The sequence below is a fragment of the Sciurus vulgaris genome (genome assembly GCF_902686455.1).
Source record: "Sciurus vulgaris genome assembly, chromosome: X".
In the NCBI taxonomy this organism is placed as follows: Eukaryota; Metazoa; Chordata; class Mammalia; order Rodentia; family Sciuridae; genus Sciurus; species Sciurus vulgaris.
In genome coordinates, this window is record NC_136471.1 from 37,229,062 (window position 1) to 37,253,604 (window position 24,543).

The 24,543-nt window shown below is 34.6% G+C and overlaps 1 protein-coding gene and 1 long non-coding RNA gene across 4 annotated transcripts in view; one reads left to right on the forward strand and one right to left on the reverse strand.

Moving 5' to 3' along the window:
• Positions 1-24,543, forward strand: part of LOC306651733 — a 495,681-nt gene that overhangs the window by 247,552 nt on the left and 223,586 nt on the right. The gene's annotated exons all lie outside the window — the stretch shown is intronic.
• Positions 1-24,543, reverse strand: part of HTR2C (5-hydroxytryptamine receptor 2C) — a 247,128-nt gene that overhangs the window by 215,824 nt on the left and 6,761 nt on the right. For both annotated transcript variants that reach the window (XM_079124478.1, XM_079124479.1), the window contains exon 2: positions 9,475-9,532. The gene's annotated coding sequence lies outside the window, so the exon portion shown is untranslated. The remainder of the gene's footprint in view (positions 1-9,474; positions 9,533-24,543) is intronic.

Genomic DNA, 24,543 nt, shown 5'->3' on the forward strand with positions numbered 1-24,543 from the left:
CCTATAACACCTTGACTGTAAAAACAGAACCAAACCTATAAGTTTCCTACATCTAGTCCTACTCTTCCCAACTTTCAGTAGTAAAGCTATGCTGCCTTTCCTCTCACGACTTGCTAGTATTTTAAAATCATTTACAATTTTCTAACCAAAATCTGCATGTAATTGTTTTCAATCTGAACAAAGCTGGAGACAAATCTTTTCTTTACATCTAGAAGAGAAACTATCCCCCCCATCCCCCCCTCATGGAAAACCAGGAATTATCCTTTTGCTTTACCACCCACTCTTCTACCCTGGGTTACTATAGGAAGCCACAGCTACTGGTAACTGTACTGCCTATTTTACGGGAGAACTAGATAAATAATGAGACTTCCAAGTCTCACTTCAGTTAAGATCAAACAAAATTCACCATTTATTAGATTCTTGAAAGAATTTTTTAAAAATTGTGCCCCGTGTATAGTAAGTTCTCAATAAATCTTAATTTACTTCTGGTGATTTCAATAAAACACACCCACAAAACAGCTGGACAAAGAGCTTTGGGGAGGGGACCAGTGAGATGGGACATGGAAAGAGAATCGGGGAAGGAGTTCCAAAAAGTATTAGGATCATGTTAAGTGTTAATTTTGTGCTTGATATTCCATTCTTCATACTTTCTGATTCTGGTGGGGTTTTTTTTTTTTTTTTTTTTTTTTTTTTGTTATATTCTATCACCTGACTTCACTGTCACCTTCAGAGAATGAATAGAAACATCATCTATAAAATCTATATGCTCCTTTTACCTCTCAGCATGTATGCCTACTCTGTAACTCATCAGCAAATCAGGCCCATGCTTCAGCAAATGTAGAGATTTTTTTTTTCCTTACATCTTCAATCCTCAGTTCTTAGTTTCCCTTTTCATCTGCTGTGTGCTTTATAACAATAGAAAAACGGCTTGGCAGGCTTGCTCTGCCTGGCTGTAGGATACTCATTTCATGTTTCATCAATGAATTTGCAAATCCTGATCATTTATATAAATGCATCCATCAAGCTTTCATTTGAGAACAGTCTGCAGCCACTTTCCGAGAGTTCTGACCTTTCAAAGGTAGTTTTTTGGGCTTTCCTCCATCATTTTCATTCTCTTTCTCCCTCCCAACCAGACCTGGTCCTCTCTGGAAATTCCAAAATGCAGAACTTAATAGCATCCCCCACTGCTCACTCTGCAGGCTCACCTGATAGCACTACTCATTAAAATGTAAAACTATTTGAATATGCACATAAGGTAATCCCCTTCTCAGCCCAGAGGGTCTTGTTTTTCTCCAGCAGTCCTCCACGCTTTCGATTCTGAGCACACACTAATACCACTGCTTGCTTTTTCCTTTTCCGTTTCCACTTCTCCCACCTGCCTGTCCAGAAAAGTTTCATTTCTAGCTCAACTGCAATCTTTTCTACAGAGCCTAACCTTCCAACCCTGCCCAACCCAGCCTTAACCATCAGTATCTAATACTATAGCAAACTATAGACTGTTTTTGTATCATCCAGGAGTCAAGAACGAACTTTACAGGTTTGCAGAGTTGGAAAAAAAAATCGGAAGATGAATAATATGTCATGATTTGTGTAAGCATTCAGATTTCTGTGTTCATAAAGTTTTACTGAAACCTACCCTCACCCCTTCATTTATGCTGTCTTTGGCTGGCTTACAATGGCAGAACTAAGTAGCTTCCACACAATCCATATGGTTCACAACATCCCAAATATTTACTAACTGACTCTTTACCAAAAAAGTTTGCTAATCTCTGCTCTATGACCTTGCTACTGCCAGTGTATGCCAGTGTACAGTCCATGGACACCTGAGAGCTTGTTGGAAATGCCGAGTCTCAGACCCCCCTCCCGGAACTACTAAATCAGAATCTGCAGTTTAGCAGGATCTGCAGAAGATTCCAGCCACTTTGTTACACTAGTCTAGCATTCATCATGCTGTCTGAAAATTGTTCCTCGATATTTTAACAGATGAAAAACGAAAACATGACACGGGACACATGTGGGTCATTGCGAATTAGCTAAGCACAATTCTGTGAATAAAAACAAAAAACAATGTAAAATTAAACAATAAGAAAGCTTAATCAGGAGAAAATATGAAGTAAGAATTATATCACTTTGCAACAAATTCATTTACTAACATCACATTTCAATTATATTTATATATATTCAATATATATTACATATATACATTGATACTATTATGCGTGTATATATATATTGTTTTTCTAGGGTGAAATATAAGCCTCATTAGCAATAATCCTTACCTAATACTTTACAGGTTATACCATCAGAAATTTGAATTTGCTTGTTTAATAAAGCACAGCAGTGATATGATCTCATCATCTGATGTTTTAAAATGTCAATATGAAGCTCTTGGTGTATGAAACAGGGTAAACCCTTTTTTTGAACCCTGTTCAAGAATCTCTTTTCCACAATTCAAATGTGGCATCAGGCATTTATAAGTGGCTGCTTGTATATCTAACATTATAACTGAAATTATCATACTGTTTCTGCTACTCTCACAGTTATCAGTTGACAGCTCACAGGCGTAACCCTGGGTTGAGGTCTGAGCCCCTTAAGGCTTCATTTTTTTCACCAGGTTGCAATACTGAAAGTTGCCACTTGGGAAGAGTAGAAAAATATGGTCTGCAATTGACCATTCATAGACTGAACAACCACAAACATTACCCACATGATTTTTTTTTTTTTTTAAAGCCCTGGAGATTGAACCCAGAGGTTCCCTACCACTGAACTACATCCCCAACCCTTTTTATGGTTCATTTTGAGATGGGGTCTTGCTAAGCTAATCCAGAACTTGCCATCCTCCTGCCTCAGCCTTTTTAGTAGAGGGGATCACAGGCGTGTGCTATGTGACTTTTTAACCAATAATGACTACTTGTTCATTTAATTATTCAGCCAGCAAATATTTATTGAGTCATTGATATAAGTGAGGCACTGGACCAAATATTAAAAATACAATATTGAGCAAAAGCGAAAACTGTTCCTGATATCTTGGAATTCACATCTAATAGAGAGGAATACAATCCTCAAGGAATCAGAAACCTAAGAGTGTAATTATCAAGTGTTAAGTGCAGGGGTGGAAAGTGACCTGGTGTTATGTATGAGAATATATAACAGGATGCTAGTCTCAGGGGGTCAAGCAGACAGGAGACTTTCCCTGTACTCTGAAGAGGTGCTTTTTACCTAATGCTCTGAAGGCTTAATATGAGTTAACTGGTGACGCAAGTGTTCGGGAAAGTGGGGAAATCAAGGCAGCACTCATGAAAGAAGGTACAGTCTCTGGCAAGAACCTTTGATCAGAGGGAGCTTGTTTTCAAGGAACGGGAAGTAGACCAATATAGTAGAAGCATTCTTTCTTTCTTTTTTTTTTTTTTTTTTTTTTTTTTTTTTGCGGTACCGGGGATCGAACCCAGGGCCTTGTGCTTGCAAGGCAAGCACTCCATCAACTGAGCTATCTCCCCAGCCCGGGCGAAGCATTCTTGATGGAGGTGAAAAGATAAAATTTGACACCCAAGAGATAAACATGGGGCAGATCAGATTGCTTCTTAGAAACCATGATACAGATTTGGGTACATTGCCTAAGAACAAAACAACCTGGGATAATGGATTTGGGAGTACGGTTGTGTCATTGGGAGTACTAGTTAGAAGGCAATTCCAGTACTCGGGCAAGAGATGATGGAAAGCCAAACTGATACAACGATTGTTGAAAGGGAGTGAAGATGCTTAGGAGCTAAAACTGACAAGTGTTAGTGATAAATTTGGTTATGGAGGATAAGAGACAACAAGATGTTCAAGGATGATTCATAGTTCCTTGCTTAATTTAACTATCCAAATGATGGCATCATTTCCCGTGATGCTAAGAAACTTGCAATGCAATGATACTATTTTTTACCTTCTTCATAATTAAAACTCTATGAAGGGGTTGGGATGCAGCTCAGTAGTCTAGCAGGTTCTATCCCCAGCACTGCAAAAACAACAATTGAAACCCTATGAAATCAATGAGACTACTCAAGAGAAGAGCAATTGATTATATATGACTTGTAATTGATATATACTTTCAGTGGATGTGCCACAGATATGATTTGATTTCCATATTTTACTAGTATCTTTACCATGAGTTACTATAAGTTTATTAGTATCTCTAAAAATTTACTTTGGGCTGGGGAATATAGCACTGGGTCGTGGGTTCAATTCCTAGCACTTCCAGAAAAAAAAAAAAAAAAAAAGATTTGTTTTTTTTTTTATTTTTTTTATTTTTGTATTTTCTTTTTTTTTTTATTGTAAACAAATGGGATACATGTTTCTCTGTTTGTACATGGCATAAAGGCATACCATTTGTGTAATCATAAATTTACATAGAGTAATGTTGTTTGATTCATTCTGTTATTTTTTCCCTTCCCCCCACCCCTCCCACCCCTCTTTACCCTCTATACAGTACTTCCTTCCTCCATACTTGCTCAAGATTTGTTTTGAGAGAACTAAATGGGCAACAGTACATACAGGGTGAATATTTCAGAAAGCAATTGTTAGGAATGTTGCTACTGGTCTGGGCCACATATTTATTTTAGTGTGGGGAAGGAATGATTTTTAAGTAAGTTTTGGGATGGGAACATGATACAATAGTGAAATATTCATTTCAACAGCACCCTTTCCCTCCCATCATAAATGCTTCCACTACATTGGTCTACTTCTGGTTTCTTGAAAATACGTTCCTTTCCATACCACTAAAATATCTGAATTTTATTTAAAAGATATATACTATTTTTAAATTAAAGTAATATATACCTAAGATGAATAAATATTTTCATAGTGAAATAAAAAATATTTTGATGTCACAAACTCTTTGATCATGATAACCTCTTACATGGCATCTATTAATTTACGTGTACTTATTGAAGATATATCTTTATTTTTACACCTAAGGGAATACATGTGTTCTGAAAATACATATACATGTTCTGGAAATTCCTGACTTAAAAGTCCAAGTATACTTCTGTTCAAAAACAGGAAACACACATATAAAATTATTTTAGTATGGATGGACTTTCGACTTTATTTTGAAACTGGTTACTTTCTTTACCACAACAAAGTTACTTTCACTTATTTTGCAGAATTTGAAATATTTTAGAATGTATGCATTCTAAATTGTGTTGTTAGACTTGTTGGATTTTGGCACAGGCCACTCCAAGTGAAGATGTATATATATATGGTATACAAGTTACCAAGTGGCTCAATTAGATTGTTGAATATAAAATAATTACCTCTTTTTCATGAATAATAATTTAAAAACTGTTATTATAATTATACATGTTTATGGGGCAATAAATGCTTCTTTAAGTATTTTGGTTGTCTCATGTCTTGAGTTCAACTGATTATTATAAAGGACCAATCAAAATTTTAGTTTATCAGCCTAGTGCAGTGGTGCATGCCTGTAATCCTAGTGGTTCATGCCTGTAACCCCAGGGCCTCAGGAGGCTGGGACAGGAGGCCTGCAAGTTTGAAGCCAGCCTTAGCAAACATAGTGAGGCCCTAAGCATCTTAGACAGTGTTTCAAAATAAAAAAGGACTGGGGATGCAGCTCAGTGGCAAAGCACCCTTGGATTAAATCCCCAAAACCAGAAAAAAAAATTTTTTTTTTAGATTATCAATAAAAGTAAAAACTATGCAGAATGTAGAATTGTAGTATCAGGTTTTCCTATGTCTTAAATGTAGGAATTCATTTATTAACAGCATGTTTGACTGAGTATCTCTCTTCTGGAGGTGCTATTATTTTATCATTATAAATTCGATAGTTATTATTAATTAGATTATTGAATATATATTATGTGCAAGAAACCCTGTTAATTCTTGCAGGTGATAAAAATGTCTGTACTCTGCATAATACAACCTATATTCCATTACTTAACACCCAATCCTGTGCTCCTTTCAAAGGTTTTTGGTTATATATTATTTAATTTAAGCTAATGAAGAGTTGAGGAGAAAAATACATAGTAATTTTATGAAATACAGAAAATGAGAATATTTGTGAATAAAACAAATTATAATAAACTGCAAAGTGAAGTAATGGAACTATATCTTTGTAGGTAATAACTGATTTGTTATAGTCTATTTATATTTTTATTAGAGTAATTTGGTAGTCAGGCATGGTGGCACATGATTGCAATCTCAGAGACTTGAGAGGGTAAGGCAGGAAAATCCAAGTTCAAAGCCAGCCTAAACGACTTACAAGACCCTGTCTCAAAATAAAAAAATAAAAAGGGCTGGTGATGCAGCTCAGTGGTAAAGTACAGCCTGGTTTCAATCCCCAGTACCAAAAAAAAAAAAAAAAAAAGTAACCTAGAATAAAGAACTCTGGAATAGATACAGTACTCAGTTACACATCAGAGAACTCATTGAAAAAAAATTCTATTCATTGAGCTTGTACTTATTTGTAGCAACACAAGGCCACATAATTGAAAGAAAATATCTTAAATTATTCACATAGATTTTAAGAGAGTGACAAACATAAATCCTGTCATGATGGTGGAGAGCTGATTTATGTGCATTATTTCTTCATTACAGTAGTCATTTTGTGAAAAATTTTAAATGCTGATACGGTTTTACCAAAAAAAAAAAAGTTTACCTTTAATACTTACTGATATTACAAACCTTATCCAGCTCAGGAGGAACAGAGTTGTCCAACTGATCATTTTTCACAGGAGACATTGAACATATTACCTACATAGTTACCTTGACTATAATATAAATACACATATATCTTTCTTACAGTAGCATACACCTATGTATATACATAAGTAGGGCTTTAGGGAAGGTATTGCTAATTTGAAGGACAGTAGAGACAAATGAAGTCAACTGATTTTTTTTTATTCACATCCATTGAATCATGTACAGCTTAAAATAGCTACAGAAATCACCAGGAGTCCATATTTCAAAAACTCAAAGAAGGGGCTGCTTAGAGCATATCACTAACAGGCATGAAGCCCTGGGTTCAATCCACACACCACGAAACAAAACTAAACAAAACCCCTCAAAGAATATCAGATTGTGGATGTATACGTATTATAACTAAAACTCTTGTGATTCTTCTATATACAGTGAAAATTAATACCTGTAACATTATTAACAATACATAGCCAGTCTCTGATATGTTTCACAGATATTTTTCATGTCATTAGCATACCCTGAAAAGGCCAGCCTTACGGAAAAGTGAAGCAGACAAAAACCTTACATACCTACAACGAGGTGATTTCAGATGTATCTTTCCTCTCTGCCCATCAAGGGGTTTCATTATTGGAGCTACATTTTAGTGTTAAAATGTGCCTCCCTCTGGAGGGGGTAAGACTTGTCAAACATTGCCACTTTAGGAAAAATTTGTGTTATCAAGTCTCTAACTGACAAGCTGGATAAGAACCAAATGTTGGGCTGGGGATATAGCTCATTTGGTAGAGTGCTTGCCTTGTATGCACAAGGCTGTGCTTCAATGCCTAGCACCACCAAAAAAAAGAACAAAATGTCAAAAGTTGGGTGTACAAGGGGGTACCCAGGACTTGGGAGAGAAGCAAAGAGCACTCATTATGAAGTTGTGGATATTTGGCACACAGAGGTGGAGAGACAGATGCTGAAGATGAAATTAGCTGACTTCACATTTTAGTAAGGCGGACCTTGGTCTTCACCTCAGGGCGGGGCTTACAATGCCATTGATGAGATGATCTTGTGTGAGCATTGTTTCAGACTTGAGAATGTAAACTTACCTGCACATCCATGTTGACCTATTTCACCAATGTGGTGAAAACATCTTGTAGGCACACTTGATCTTCACAGGCTTACAATGAGTGATTCGCTATGCACTCTCGGTACAGCTGCTAGGGCTCTTGAAAATTTTACACTTTACACTTTTTGAATTTTGCCTGTGGATTCCCTTTTTGAATTTTTTTCCCCTATGGAAAGCTGCTTAGAGCATCAAGAACTCTTAAGACATATTCAATAAGGGAAGTATTACCTTTTTCATCTTAAGCAGTGATTCGTTAAATAGCAAAGCAGGACCCATTCTGTATTTGAGTACATTTTGATGCACCTGTCTTGATGCAAAATCAGTTGTCTTTCTTTCTTGTAGTGTTTGATCAGCAATAATGTGTATGACAGACACTCCTAACCCTATTCCATCCCTAACTTCTCTTAAATTTTAATACGTTTCCATGCTCCATTTTGGGTTTTGTTGCTTAATTTCTTAGTACATATTAATGTTATATTAAAAGTGTATATTAAGGGCTGGGGTTGTAGCTCAGTGGTAGAGTGCTTGCCTAGCACGTGTGCACAGGGTTTGATCCTCAGCACCACATAAAAATAAATAAATTAAAATAAAGGTATAAAAAGTGTATGTTAACACTTTACTGTAAACATGAGTTAGTGCGTACAAACGTATCAATTACCTCTCCAAAACCATCATTCTAAAAATACTTTGTGGTATTAAATATATATAACTATGTGAATAATCGTAAATTTAATTGAGAAGTCCCTGCACAGTCTTTAAAATAAAGAATCCAATTTTGACCCACTTGCCTAACTTATAGTATATTTATTCAATCGAATAATCATGCTATAGGACTCAGTGGTAGAGCGCTTGGCTAGCATATCTGAGGCACTGGGTTGGATCCTCAGCACCACATAAAGATAAATAAAATAAAGGTATTGTAACTATCTACTTTAAAAAAAAAAAAAACATGCTATAGAATGTAGAGTCCTCCATCCTCTACTTTCTAGCATTTATGACTGATAATCCTTTATTAAGAAACAAAATTTTCTGTTTCCTTTCCCCCTTATTCTGGTTTTTAGGTCTATCCATCAAGAATTTTCTTTCCCTCCCTTCCTCCCTCCCTCCCTCCCTCCCTCCCTCCCTTCCTTCCCTCCTTCCTTCCTTCCTTCCTTCCTTTCTTTTTTACAATGCTGGGAATCAAACCCAAGGCCTTGTCCTACACTCCAGCCCCCATCCATCTACAATATTTTGAAGAGCTTCATTCTCTAAAATTTATCATAGGGAAACAATACATAGATTTCCTACCCCATTCCCCATTATTGATATGAATTTGTCACTGAAGGAGAAAATGAAACATTCATATTTTGTCTTCACTAAGATAACTGTCTTGATTTATACAATCATTTATTTACTATAAATTTGGGATGGTAGTTAACTTGGTAAGGGTGTCTGTATCACACAATTCTTGTTAATCAAAATAAACAGATTTTTTTTTTAGGTTGCATCAAAATGCTGTTTACCAATTAAATAATATTCTTCTTCAGATATGGAAGCCATTAATGAGATAGGTTTTTAGTAGCTCAGGAACAGGACTAAGTTAGCAAAATAATAGAAATCACCTAAATATAATAGTTGAATACTGCTACAAAATAAAAGTCCTGAAGCATGCTTGTGGGTATACTTACAATTAATTTTGAAGGATTGTGTTCCTTGGCCTGGGCTCGCGGGTATTAGCTGATAACCCTAAAAAGCAAATGAAGAGGAAAATGCAATAAGAATGCTTTGTAAGTAAGGTGTACTTTAGGGCACTTATATTATTTTCATATATAAAACATGACTGAAAATAGATGGGTTACTATCCATAAATTCCAGAAGAAAGACAATTCCACATATACAAAATAAAAAAAAAAAAAAGCCTGAAATATTAATACAGCAGATATGGCAGTGACTGTCTTTTTGCTAAAGAGATTAAATATCAATTAAGTATCCCGAATACATCAGCAAAATTTTAAATTATTCTGGGTGTGGTGGCACACACCAGTAATCCCAGTGACTCTGGAGGGTGGCTGAGACAGGAGGACAGCAAGTTCAAGGCCAGGCTCGGGCAACATAGTGACCTTGTCTCAAAATAAAAAAATAAAAAGGGCTGGGGATACTGCTTAGTGGTAAAGTCTCTCTAGGTTTAATCCCCAGTACTGAAAAAAGGAAAAGAATTCTAAGTTAAATGGAACATTAAAACATTATTTCATATAAAACATTTCACAGAGCAGGTGTAGTTAAATAGTATTTCACTCATAGGTACTAAAGCCATGAATGACTCTGGAAGGGAAAATAACATTTGAAAATCACCATTTTAGTATCAATTATTATAAAAGTATCAGTTGCCAGTATCTGTTTACAATGCAAAAGCAAAATTAAAACAAATATTAGCCAACTACATTTTTGTTAGGAAAAATAAATTTGACATAATAAAGTTAATGTCCAACATATGTAAGCATGAGAAGATTCCCAGAACATGCAAAGCATGACCAGAATGTTTTAAATACAGGGATTTTCTTCAATTCTAAAGCAAACACTTCCATTGGATCAAGTAAAATGGAGTGATGTGAAGACTATAGAGAAATACAAAGGGAATGTCAATTATTATTTTACTGGAGGATGTTTAGATAATTTTATTTGCTTGTATACTTATTAACATGTTTGTGGCATTGCATAAAATATTTATATGATAAATTTTAAAACCATGATTTAAATAATTGAATGTGACTTTCTCCTACTTCATCCACGATAAAATGTACTATACCAAAAAATATTACATTTTTCATTCCTTATGATAGTATAAAATAGTTCTGACTTCAAATTAGTAAAAAACAACTTGGCCAAAACTTTGCTGTTTAACCTAAATTTCAGAAAATACATCTGGTATTATAAATTTGCTCCAATATTTTCTTGCTGCTCTTTCCACTCCTAATAGTGCAAAAATTTATTGAAATGACCAAGTGAGAATAAATGGTCAACATTAAATCTGTATTTTAATGAAATGGTAAGAGACCTATAGTAAACAAAAATAATCTCCAGGGGTAAAGGGAAATAAAGTTGGTTCTATCTAACATATTTCAAGAAGCAGAGATTCAAAACAAAATAATTAGTAATGTTGGTGCAATGATGAGACTCTATGGTTGGTGAAGAAGTTGGTGGCTAAGTTAGTAATTGGTACAATAAGAATTTACATGGCATTGCAGTAGAGCACAAGAGCATCCCAATACACTGTAATGATGCACTGTACCTGTTGTAGCTCCCACTTAATTTTTCCTAACTATGCAAATACCCTTGAAGGGAATAAAATGATCGGAACCAGAGAACCGGTGCGAACGGAATTACGGCCCCCTAGTGGTCAACTGTGATTACCACAGTTAGAAGAACGCAAGCTATGATTAGATCATTTGTTATTTAGGATTTATGCGGGTTCCTCCCACCCACCGCTCCTTTGGGGCAGGACTGAGATATAATGAAGCATTCCTTCATTCATGAAGTTTTTTTTTTTAATTAAAAATCATCCAATCTGGTAGTTTGAAAAAATTTTCTCCAAACTTACCGTTTTTCCAATGTCTCTAAACTTTTTTGTGTATATTTCTAAAATCAGTTAATTTTGAAAAACTATGGAATACCTTAAGTAAAATTAAATGTCTCCTCAATTTGTCTCTCCCTCCTGACCATGACCTTGCTTATATATTAATATGCTGACTCTGTCATACTCTCTATTTCTCCTCTCAGCTAATTATGAATAAATTTGAAATGTTACTACTGATGTTCTGTCATTTCAAGTTTCTCACCACTTTACTAAACTATCATTTTTAAAATTCTTATAATGACTTTGATTTTTCTCCTTTGTCAACCAGTGACTCTATAAAAGAAAGATCACTGTGATCACACTCTCATTCTACATGTTAATCCACACTATGTAATGCCCTGCTTAAAAAAAAGATAGTGCATAGCATATTTTAAAAATTTCACATGTGCAATCCTATTACTTTTGACACTATTTATAATTGTTTTATAAAGTGACATTAAGTATAATCTTGTTATTGCTTAAGACAGATATAACTCTACTTTTCCTAAAAAATTATTGCTACTTGCTTCTAGGCTACCCTTAAAGACAAACAAACAAAAAACTATAAAAGAGTAGTTTCAAAAAGCACAATTATGAATTGGAACTACTAAGAACCCAATGAAGGTTTAATGGATAAATTTGCTACCTTATTTCTCCTTCAATTGAAATAGGGGAAAAGGCAGCTTTTAAGGTGGAAAGTCTATCAAAGAAATTCCTATCTTACTGCCGCTGAGTCATCATTAAAATGTCAGTACTCAATCCTGAGCAGGATGAGGAAATGCCAGCGTTACAAAAGAGCTTAATATACTTCTTTGGATATTCATGGATAGGCATTCTTTTTTAAAAAGAAGGGGCTTCTTCCATTCAAGATTATTCAGGATTAAAACTAGACCACAGATGGATGGGGGGCGGGGCAATTCAGGGTATGTGGGTAACAGCCTAATTTGAGTTTTTAATAAGCTATTTTAATGAAGTACAATTTAAATATAATACAATGCACACATTTGAAATGTAGTGTTGGGTCAGTGTTGATACATGTTTGCACCCAAGATATAAAACATTTCCATCCTCCTGCTCCTTTACCCCCAAAACACGTTCAGACCTCTATCACCATTATTATTTGCCAGTTCTGGAAGCTCATCTAAACGGGACCATAAGGTAGGCCCTTTTCTTTCTCTATTTCTTCCAATGTCTGTCAAAACACTTTTGTTTTCTTTCAGTGAATCTTATTTATAGATTTTATTAGGCACATGTATTCCTTTGCCTTATTGTGTCAATCTCTCTCTTTTTCCTTGTGGGTGTGGCCTTGTACTGCTAGGCAAGTGCTTTACTACTGAGCCACACCCCTAGCCCCTTGTGTTGATTTATTAACTTAAATTTTCTCCATTTTCTTTTCAAGTTACTGTTTATTCTTTAAAACCTCAACTTTTGTCTAACATCCTGCCCTTCAAACCTATTCTGTCCTGTGTCATGTCAAAAGAGCAATGAAGAGGATGATCAGTGACACTTCTGATTATCTGATGACTGGAGTAGAAGTTTAATGGAATCTGACAAACCAAAGGAGCAATTACAAAAGACGAAACCATTGGGGAAAGTTTTCAAATACAAGATAGTGCCTCGCCCATTACTTCCTTATATTTAGCACAATACAGATAACAGACACATTCTTCTAGTATGCATAGGGAACATACATTGAAGCCAAAAAAGGATTAAATGTTATTAATAGGATCTATTTACATTATTGGATATGAGATTATTTTTATGGGGAGTATATTAAATAAAAGATACCACATTTTAGGTAGAAGGCCCAAGTTTCGTATTCAGATTTTGTGCATTTTTTAAATTAGTGATGGCAGCTAAATTGGAAATCAACTCAAAGTTCCTAGTAATGTGTTATGTTACTGTACTACTGTGGCATAAGAATAATGCAAAGCCCAATAGAATAACAGGCAATTTTCTTTCATGAAAGTCCCCTAAACAGGTGTAATTTTAAAGAGGTGTCTTCCACATTAGAGATTTAGAAAAAATACAGGTGGCAGGCTTCAATCAACTGATTTTTATGGCGTTCAATGGATGGCAAATAGCATGTATACAGAAGATTCTGGGGCAGATGCCTGCTTTCTGGAATAAGTAATTGTCTTGAGGAAATCTTGATTGGGGAGAATGAAAACAAATAAAAGAACTGAACTGAAAATTGAACTTTCCTGAGTTTGAAACTTAGGTTTTCCTAACCAATTGATTTTGAGCAGAAGTACTTGGAAGATGACTTCCTTGACTTCCTTTTTATTGATTCTGCAGTACTAAAATAAACTTGAATAATGAAGGATGATAAAAGCTCAGACACAACGTTTTATTACTTTCAGAAGTGTGCAAAAATTAAGGATTTATCCACATAGATCACAACCCTATTGCTCAAAACTGACTACAAATTTTCTTTTTACCAGCCCCTCTTAATCTAAAGCCACCTCTTTGATATACTCATAAAGTACCTCTGTTAAAAGTTTGCAGGTTCTCAAAATAATCAAAACTACAAAGATAGAAAAGGATTGCGAGTTGCCTAGATCTGGGTGTGGAACAAGTACTGGGAGAGATTGCTAACGGGTAAAGGTTTTCTTTTCTTGGGGGCGGGGGGGGTGATGAAAATGCTCTATATTGTACAATTCTGTGATCATACACATTAAAATGGGTGAACTGTATAGTGTGTGAATTATATCTTAGTAAAACCACTAAAAAATAATTTGGGGTTGAATCTATTACTTCAAATGAAAAAACAGATCTTAATTTTTAAAGCTGGGCACATGCCTGTAATCCCATTGACCCAGGAGGCTGAGGAAAGAGGATCACAAATTGAAGGCCAGCCTTAGCAACTTAGCGAAACCTTGTCTCAAAATAAAAAATAAAAAGGGCTGGAGATGTAGCTCAATGGTAAAGCATCCCTAGGTTCAATCTCCAGTACAAAAATTAAATAATTTAAAAAATTGAAAGATAGACTGATTATATTACTATAAAATACATGGGAACTACATTCATTTCACATAATTAAAGTGTAAACATTTCATAAATCTAATATTCATGAAAGGATGAGTTTTAATTTAAGAAAAATCCTAACACCTGAGGCTCTGCATGTATATATAAAATATGCCAATAAGTATAGGGATATGGAAGCTGGAGTAGGACATTAAAAAGAAAAGCTAAAGTTATGAAGAATAAAGAAAGACAACTGAGTCATTATGAAATCTTTCTAAATTCAACACATTTAAAGGTAAATTTTTGGGGGGTGATACCGGGGATTGAACTCAGGGGCACTGGACCACTGAGTCACATCCCCAACCCTATTTTGTATTTTATTTACAGACAGGGTCTCACTGAGTTGCTTAGTGCCTCGCTTTTGCTGAGGCTGGCCTTGAACTTGCCATCCTCCTGCCTCAGCCTCCTGAGAGGCTGGGATTACAGGCGTGCTCGCACTGCACCCAGCTGAAGATCAATTTTTATCGTGCTCTTTTTCTCACACTGGCAAATTTACAGTGCTCATATATAATCCAAATGATGAAAACTTTTTTGTTTGGGATAACTTTTCAATCACTGATCCTAACCCTGAACCATACGTTCCAGTGATTTCTCTGGTGAGAAAGATGTCAGGTTGATAAACATCTAATAAATGGCCAACTTGAAGAAACTCCCTACCATCTTTGTCATGGATAAAAACTATATTTGACCCTTTGTTTTAACTTCTCTGTTCATGGTTGGTACTCATTAAAGGTTATTTTGGAGGGTTCTATAATTTCTTTTGCAAAGCCTGTCCCTCTCAACTTTCCTTTTATTAAAATTAGACTGGCATATATACAACTAGTGATTTCCATTTTTAAAAAGTTAAAGCTAATGGATTCAGAATGGAGTAAAAAAACGAGTGACAGTTTCTGAATACTCTATAAGCTTTTGCTCTGAATAGTATTTGAAAATAGATTCTTAAAATACTCAGGTATCAGTGGAGTTGTTTGATATGCATTATTTTTATTAAAAATCATTGAATCTTAGTATTTACTCAATTTAAAATGACAAACTTTACTGTAAAAATCACAGGAAAAATTCAACGCAAAATATATTATTACTAAGAAGTTATGTAGCAGAAGAAAACATTTTAAAAGTTAGGAAAATACATAAAAAGGGGCTTTTAAATTTAAATGCAGGTGCCATGCTTAGATTAGAGCTTGTTAAATTATGAAAATATACGACTATTATACAGGAAACTTGATTAAGATAGAATTATGTTACAAAAAATAAAGGTAGAGGAATTTCACAGACTATGCAGTCAAAATATTTCCTGTTATACCTGGTTTTTCTTTCCTAGGAAATGTGATTTTGGGGAACTTGGAGTGAATCTCCCTGGCCTTTAAAAAAAATATATTGATTCATTTCTTCCATTTTCCTGTTTGGTTGCCAATTATTATTATATAACACTCTGCACATTTTTCATCCTTATTTCTACTAGAAAATGGCTTTTGACTCACTTTTAGAAATGAACTAGGATCTTTGAAAATATACATATTTTTGACATGTAGAAGTGAATGTATTGATTTGTCTTCCACTTAGTACTTTGAAAACAGCGTCAAGGACTAAGTAAATGTTATACTAAAAGTGTGTTTTGTGTATGACTATTTGCCATATTTTTGAAACTTAAGGCTGTTAATCAGAGTACCATGAAAAAAGTACACACCACCCTTGTAATCAGAACTGGATTTGAATCCTGGCTCAGCTTCTTAGCTGTTGTGTTTGGGAGTATGATTTAATCTCTGTCACCATTTCCTATTTCTTATAGTTGTAAGAATTACATGAAGTTATGTATAGAACCTGCCAAATGCAGTCTAGGGTAGGGGCTCAGTATCTGTTAATTCCTTCCCCTTTTCATCTTGTTTTTTTTTTTTTTTTTTTTTTTTTTTTTTTTTATTAGAAATGCCCGTGATTTCTTCCCTGAACCTCCTCTTACCTCAGAGATTCTGCTCTGTATTTACTAGATCAAACAGTGAACACAAAAAACAATTTCAGTAATACTACAATTTAAAAGTTTGGTCCTAAGGTCGAATAAACAGAAACTTTAAACCACTGATCAAAACATACTTTGAAGATGATCTTGGGCTATGTATTTTCTTTCTCAGCACTGTTTCTTCTTGTGCACACCTGAATTAAAGTGAATTATTTAAAATTCGATTGGAAGATAGGTGAATGTTCCAATTTAGTTTCAAACCAATCTGGTATGTGCAAGGCACGCATGCAAATGAGTAATGGAAGAAGAGTAACAGAAATAAACAGATTTCATTCTGTAAAATGCACCTTTGTCTTTTACCTTTGAGATCATCCCATTGAGCTCATTTGATTGCTTGTATTATGATTTCATTTTTCATATACTCTGTAGTTCACAGTCATTGTCCTTAAAACCACTTGAAGGTCACTGGTTTGTTTCCTTATAAAAATGACATAATGGATTAAAGCTGGAATTCTGTAGCTAGTGACTCATGCTTGCACTTGTACATTTTAAGAGATGTAATTTATAGAAAGGAAGCATCTAGCCTTGAGCTGTTTCAGACTTCAGTTGCTCAAACAAATTAGGAAATAAAAGCTAACATAAATAAGTGCACACAGACTGTCAGCTGGTCAGTCATCTAATTTAAAACTCAAAAATACTTTTTTTTTTTTTTTAACCTTTTATGTGCTTTCCCTTTCCTGTTGTGAACACACACACCCACACACCCCATATATATTGTCTACCTATATGTCAGTAAGGATAAAAGTCATAATCTTGAAAGTATTTAAACACTTGTACTAACTTTCTAATTTTCAAAGCCAAGAATGCAAATGCACTTTCTGTTCATTCTGAATTTATTAAGCGTGACATGATGCTCAAGGACAGTCAAAATTTTAAAAGCTTTCATTTAATATGCCACATAGCCTTCAAGATGCAGTGGACCATGGAGGAAAAGAACCCGACTTTGGAGTGAGATTTGGGCTCTTTCTGTAGCTTTACCGATAATTGGTTGTGTGACCGAGAGTCCGGCCTCTCTCTAAACCTCAATTTAGTTTTCTTTAAAACATAAATAATATTAGGTCACTTATGAATGCAATCAGTATATTTTAGTTATTATTGTTTTCATAACATTATCAGTGCACTTATGAATTAAAGAACTTTGCTAATATTCGTAAAATAATTCAATAAAAACAAATGGCTTTTTCTGGTATTGGGAATTAACAGTCACATGGTATTCAGATAATTGATTTTATCAGGGAGTCTAACTTATAGCTTCACTATTTACCTACCTATACCAGAAATTAAGGTATCATTCAGATAACTAAGGGCTTATTAATAAAGAATTCACATGACTCCTGCATATAGCAACTTTATTATTTCTGTTTACATTGCTCAAGTAACCTAATGCATTGCTGGACACACAGAAGGTGGTCAATTCCTGGTAGCTGATGTTTAAAAATATAGTTATGAGCAAATGAATAGGATTGAGCACAAATGAGTCCAGACTTATGGAAATATTCTCTTTTTATTATTTTTTACAAAAGTCTTTTCCATCTGAAAATCTCTGTAAGTCAAAAGGAGATTTGGTCACTAAATGTTTACAGGTGATAGTGAAAATTGCACCTAAGAGAGTTGATTCAAATTTATGTTCCTTCTTTGGGCTCTGGAACAGGAACAGTGTTTTCTTTACATTCAATGTCTTTTTGGTTTTTTAAATCTACTCTACTCCCTGAATTTTCTCTAAATTAAGTGAATCCTCTTTCAAAGTTTTTATGTAGAGCTCGTAGACTAGATCTTGAGGTACTAACCAGATTCCAGACCACTGAATATTAGAACTACACATTGTTTCCTCTTCTGGCAGGCTCTGAAGTACCCAGTCAAATGTCTTGCACAGAGCAGAACCTTAACAGACATCAAAGGTAATAATTTATAAAGTTAGGGAAAACACAGAGAAAGGGTTCATTTTGAACGTTCGGAAACAAATGCAATCCTTAAATATTCCCCAAAGCTTTACATAATTAATGCTTCATCTTTGGACCTCAGTTCTCTTCTCTCCATAACCTTCTCTTCCTTGCAAAGGTTTGAAATTTAGCTAAATCAGCATAGCCTGAATTGCTCCAAATTTATTTTACCATCACAGATGACCTAACCCCAGAGATAAAATATCATATTTTCAGCTATCCAAAGAACATCTAATTTTGTATGTCTCACCATTATCTTAAATATAGCTAAATCAAAGGTCATTCTCTTACCCCCATTAACTAGTTCCTAATTTACCTTTTCTCACACTGTGAAACATGAAAGTCCCACAGCTTTTTGAAAAGTTGCCCTTCTTCTGTGTCAGTCTAAATCCTACTTGTCCTCAGACTCCAGGTCAGTTTCTATCTATTCCAAAAAAGATTCCTTTAATTGTTTCTCTTTCTTCATTTGTATATGGCACATGATTTGGTACTTCATTATATAATGTCTGGATTTTTGCAGTATGTCAATATATTTTCTCTTCCCAAATGGAATACAAGCTCCTCAATGGTAGGAATCATACAATACAGGAAACGCTCATTAAATCCTGGGTTGACAGTTCTGTTACTCTAAGAAGAAATGCTATCTTCTCTGCCATGCTTTTACAATGTGAGGCATAATTAAACTTCAAACTATTTCTTCAATGATGATGATGATGATATAAATCTATATGACTACTCAGATAGATCAAAAGCAGGCTTGAGTGCTATGGGTTAAGATCTAGCTGCAGACAGGTTTTGAATAATTTCTTTGAAATTATTTTATACCAACACAAATGGTACGGCTTTAAATTCATTAAAAATGGAGATAAGGGATCTAGATATTATTTTCAGGGAAATAATTAGAAATCAAAAGGGAACTCTGATAGGAGTCATGAACAAGCTATAAATAACCTTTCCTTTTCCCCTTTCTATAATCTGGGGTCACCCCCCTAAAGGCTCAAAGGAGTTCTGAATACAATATCAGGAAATCGAATACTCATAAAGACAGGTTCCAAGGCAGGGGCAAAAAAGATCATATGAAATGTAATTTAAGGCTGCTAGATGGATATTTTCTGAGGACTTTATAAAATAATAGCCTATGTACTCAATTAAATATGAGTATATTAAAAGAATAAGACAATTTCTAATCAAGATGCTCAATCATAAAGTAAGAGTTGACAACACTGATATTCAGTAAGATATTAATGAATTCTCATTTAAAATTCTTCATGAAAGTTGACTTCAGGATAAAATAATTCAATTTTATCAGTTTTTTAAGCAAAGAATAGGACTACTCTATAATAACTAGAGTTTTCTCCTGGGGGTGGGGATTTTTTTCCAACACTTGTATTTAATACAAACATTGCTACTTTATCCATACACACAGTGTTATTTTAAAGGAAAGATATTGGAAAATATTTTGAAGCGTGGAAGTTACCACTTGTTTTCTAGACTCTGGATATCACAGTAAACAGAGGTAAGCCTAATAGTTATAAAAGTAAGGAGAAAAAAAATCATGTTGAAGCACTCTTGGAAAATTTGAAGGGGAAATCAAACAGGGCTTAACTGATTTTTAAGAAATCTTGCTCCACTAAAGTACAACTGGATAACTAGTCTTCCGGTTATTCTACAGAAAGTGATTTAGATTATTTTCAAAGGTTTTCATCAAAGTCATAGGCTTATCAATCAGCCTATTTTATTTAAGGCTCGATCCGTGCAAATGAATATCTACTCCTCTGTAGAAAAATACACGTTTTTAAAAATCATCCTAGAATAATATTTCTGTCTCTCTCTTTTACACATCCATCTACATAAAACTTTTTTCTTTGTTTTTTGTTTGCAGTGCTGGGGACGGAAGCCAGGCCCATGTTAGGCAAGCACTCTACCACTGAGCTACAACCCAGCCCATAATTTGTTAATTGTGTATTTATATGTGAGCATCTAAAGTTCTGTGGAATTAAATATTCATGATATGAAGGGAAGGGAGAAATACTGGAAATAGTATGGAATGTTGAATGAGAAAACGTGAGTTTGTTTGAATCTGGCTACAGAATTATCTGTGTGACCATGGGTAAGATATTTAGTCTTTCTTACCCTTAGTTTTCTCATTCGTTAAGTCAATATAATAACACTGGCCCCAATTAACTGAAAATCATTCTTTGAAAGGAAAAATGAGAAAGATATATAAAAACTATAAACTCTAAAATATCTACAAATGTAAATTTCATTATGGTATAAAAAGTGGATATATTGGTAAGGATGTTCTGTGATTTATTAAACATTTCCAGCTGTACATGACCTTTGTTAGAAAATAAGAGAAATGAGAGGAAAAAAGAAGAAACGAAAATGTAAGAATAGCTGTTAGACTGAAAAAAATTATGATAGAAAAGAGCAAAAATTTTAAAAACATATAAAATCAGGCACAGTGGCATATATCTATAATCCCAGTGGCTCAGGAGGCTGAGACAGAAGGATGGCAATTTCAATACCAGCCTCAGCAATTTAGCAAAGCCCTAAGTGATTTAATGAAATCTATCATAAAATAAAAAATAGAAAGAGCTGGAGATGTAGCTCAGTGGTTAAACACCCCTTAAAAATAAAATAAATGAACAAATACAAATAAAAATATATAAAGTAGAAAATGGAGTTAATAGATAATATAAAATAGACATTAGGATGACTCACAAAAATGCATCTATATAGGAAAATCTGAGCAAAATCAAGAAACTTGGGATTCTCTACATGTTATATGTAGTTACTCTTCTTGAAGCTTCTATATTATAGGAATTGGCATAACATGAAGTTTTTAACATAATGGGTCATAAAAGACAGGCTTAGTGCCAGGTAAATGGTGCAAGCAATATTTTCCTTCAAATTTGAAATTGAAATACTGGTGTTCTTATGTGTGTGAGTGTTACTAGATAGCTAGTCGATTTTTTACCCTGTCTGTACATAAAAAAATCATAACAGATTTGAATTTTAAGCATTACTTCTTGACTTTATAGTTTTCACAATACCTATTTTCCTTTCTCCCTCCAATAAAATGGTAATTTTCCCCTGAATTAAGCACAAGAATTTGCAGTAGTTATTTTCCAATGTCTCCCATCACCTGAAGATCTTTACTCCATAACCCACCTTATAGTCCCTTTATTTCATCTTAGTATTTGACAGCTACTTTGGCATCTCATTACTATTAACTCTATAGATGCTCTGCTTGACAGTTGGGTAACATTATTTGTGCATTGTGGTAGAAATGAGGGCTGTGTAGAGTTCAAATATGGGATGGACAGTCGTCCCAAATGAGCCAGGTGTGGTGGTACCTGCCTGTCTTCCCAGCATCTAAGGAGGCTCAGGCAGGAGGATTGCAAGTTCAAGGCCAACTTCAGCAATTTAGTGAGGCCCTAAACAAATTAGCAAGACCTTGTCTCAAAATAATATAAAAAGGGGCTGGGTATATAACTCTGTGATAGAGGGCCCCTGGATTCAATCCCCAGTACCAGGAAAAAGAAAAAAAAAAAAAAAATAAGCATAAGACATGGGCCTATTAAACCTCCAGGAGTCAATGACTAACCAAAATATGGTAAAACAATCTATCTACAATCTACAAAGCACAAAATTAATTTTAACAGTTTAAGATTACAAAAACCAGCCGGGAGTGGTGGTGAATACCTATAATCCCAGCGGCTTAGGAGGCTGAGGCAGGAGGATCACAAGTACAAGGCCAGTCTCAGCAAATTAGTGAGGTCGTAACCAACTCAGTGACACCCTGTCCCTAAATCAAATACAAAAATGGGCTGGCAATATGGCTCAAAAAAAAAAAAAAAAAAAAAAATTACAAAAACCTAGCAGATTCATCATCTTATCCTTCAAAGCAATTAATAGTAAATTCTAATTTCTTATAAAAGCAAGGCAATAAAGCTCTATTTTTTTTTTTACACATTTATTTGTTGAAAAGACATTTTGGAATTATTTTAAAAAGAAAAAGTTTTGCTTCATGCTGAGCCATCAACCCATACCACGAGTATAGACATTTGAATTTACTAGTAAAAGGTCAAATAACAAAGAGATGCTCTCTTTTCTTTCTTTCCCAGCCCCGAGCGGACACTGGTCGTCCACCTAATAAAATATCTGGTATGAAAAAAACAAAAAAACAAAGAGATTATGAAACAAAAATGTGCAGAATATAGAACCAATCCTAAACATTGATCGTATCTTCACAGACAGTTTGTAGCCAATAGGATGGTCTCTCATGTATTCATGTATGGGTACATATATGTCTATGTGTACATATACACACATACAGATCATTTTCACTGTGAAATGGAAAATAAAACTCACTATGCTAGGGTTAAGCTTCAGCTAATCTAAGATTTGCAATTTCCTTTTTTTTTTTTTTAATTCTGGCACTGGGGATTGAACCTAGGAGTGCTTTATCACTGAGCCACATCCCTAGCTCTTTTAAAATTGTTTTATTTTGAGATAGGGTCTCACTAAGTTGCTGAGGCTGGCTTTGAACTTGGGATCTTCCTGCCTCAGGCTCCCAAATTGCTAGGATTACAGATGTGTGCCACCACACCTGGAAAGATTTGTAATTCCTTAATTTCCCTAGAATATGTTCAGAAAGGTCACCTGAAATGATTTCAGAGAAATCTGTAATTCTGTTTGATGCCTTGAATGTACAAGTGTACAAAAAATTGTACTTTAGGTCTTCCTTCATCTTCACTTGTAAGCGTTGGAACTTAATTCCTAAGAGTGGCAATTCAATCAATCAAGATTTGTTCATTGATTACCTACTATGGGAAAGGAGTTTGCCATATATGTGGGTTAATCAGCAAAAGCTCTGTGCAGGTGTTGGAGCTTCAACCAGACCATGAAGATCAGGTATATTTTAGGGACATTTGGGAGGGTGAGCTATATACCTCAGCTATAAAAGTCCTTAATATTCTTATCTCCAGCATTTATAGCAATAAAGTATTTTAGAATCACAAATCATAAATCATGTCATTTAAAAATTGAGGTAATAAATAGAAGTAATCAACTAAAATAAGCTTACAGATTTTTTCCTAAGTATGTTCTTTTTATCCTGCATGAATTTTAGAGTATTGTATTCTATACACAGGTTCAGATCAGTAAACCAAAAAACTGTCAGTAACTTTTTACAGTCCCTATTTTCCAAATGAGTTATCAAATTATTTTTCTTGATTGCCCTATGGAAAGGTCATACATGGCAAGTGGGATCAGACAGTACTTCAGACCTGACGCAAGATAAGTAATTTTTAATGAACCTTTTGTCACTCCAGTCTCAGACTTTTAGGACTTCAATTTTCCTGTCTGAATTTCAAGTGGGCAACCTCACATAAATGAACAGAGATATGACTGGCTTTTGTGGTGACACAATCAGTACAAACCACACACACTTCTGAGTCCTACTGACTGTAGTACCCTGTGCCCTGTCCACTCATCTTTCTATATATTACTTCCCTAATTTTGTCTTTATAGAGTAACTTGCCTTGAGCTTCATTCAACTTCTTGTCCCTCCAGCATTAACAATACTATCTCATTTGCTCTCTCTTTCTCTTTTTTTTTTTTTTTTTTTATTGACAGCTGAAACTCCAGAGGAAATGTTGCATGTCTATCATATTGCCTTGCCAAGCATCATGTTAAGGATTAATGGACATTGTCAGTAATAATATCCTCACATTCACATGCAAATCTGTTCTGTCCAAAGACTAGCAGTTATAGTATGAAAGAAAAATTAGCCAGTTCCTAAACAGAGACAAGAGAGTTTATTGCTTCACAGCAAGGCCTCTGGAATCAAAACTACATGCTTTTGGGCTTGACCTTGTTCATTTAACTTAAGCAGGTTATTCAACCTTCTTATATGCCTCCATTCCCCCATCTGCAAACTGGATAATCGTATTACTTTCTCATGGGGTATATGTGAGTAAGTGCAAGCAAATCCCTTAGAAATAGGTATCTTATAGTAATTTTCAATTAAAAATGGTTATTATTATCTTTCATTCCTGTCTTATAAAGAATAAATACGTGCTGACTTGGGCAAGTCTTCTTGCCTTGATTATAGGAAGATGTACTTGAAAAAAGCTGTACTTCGTGAGTTTCTATT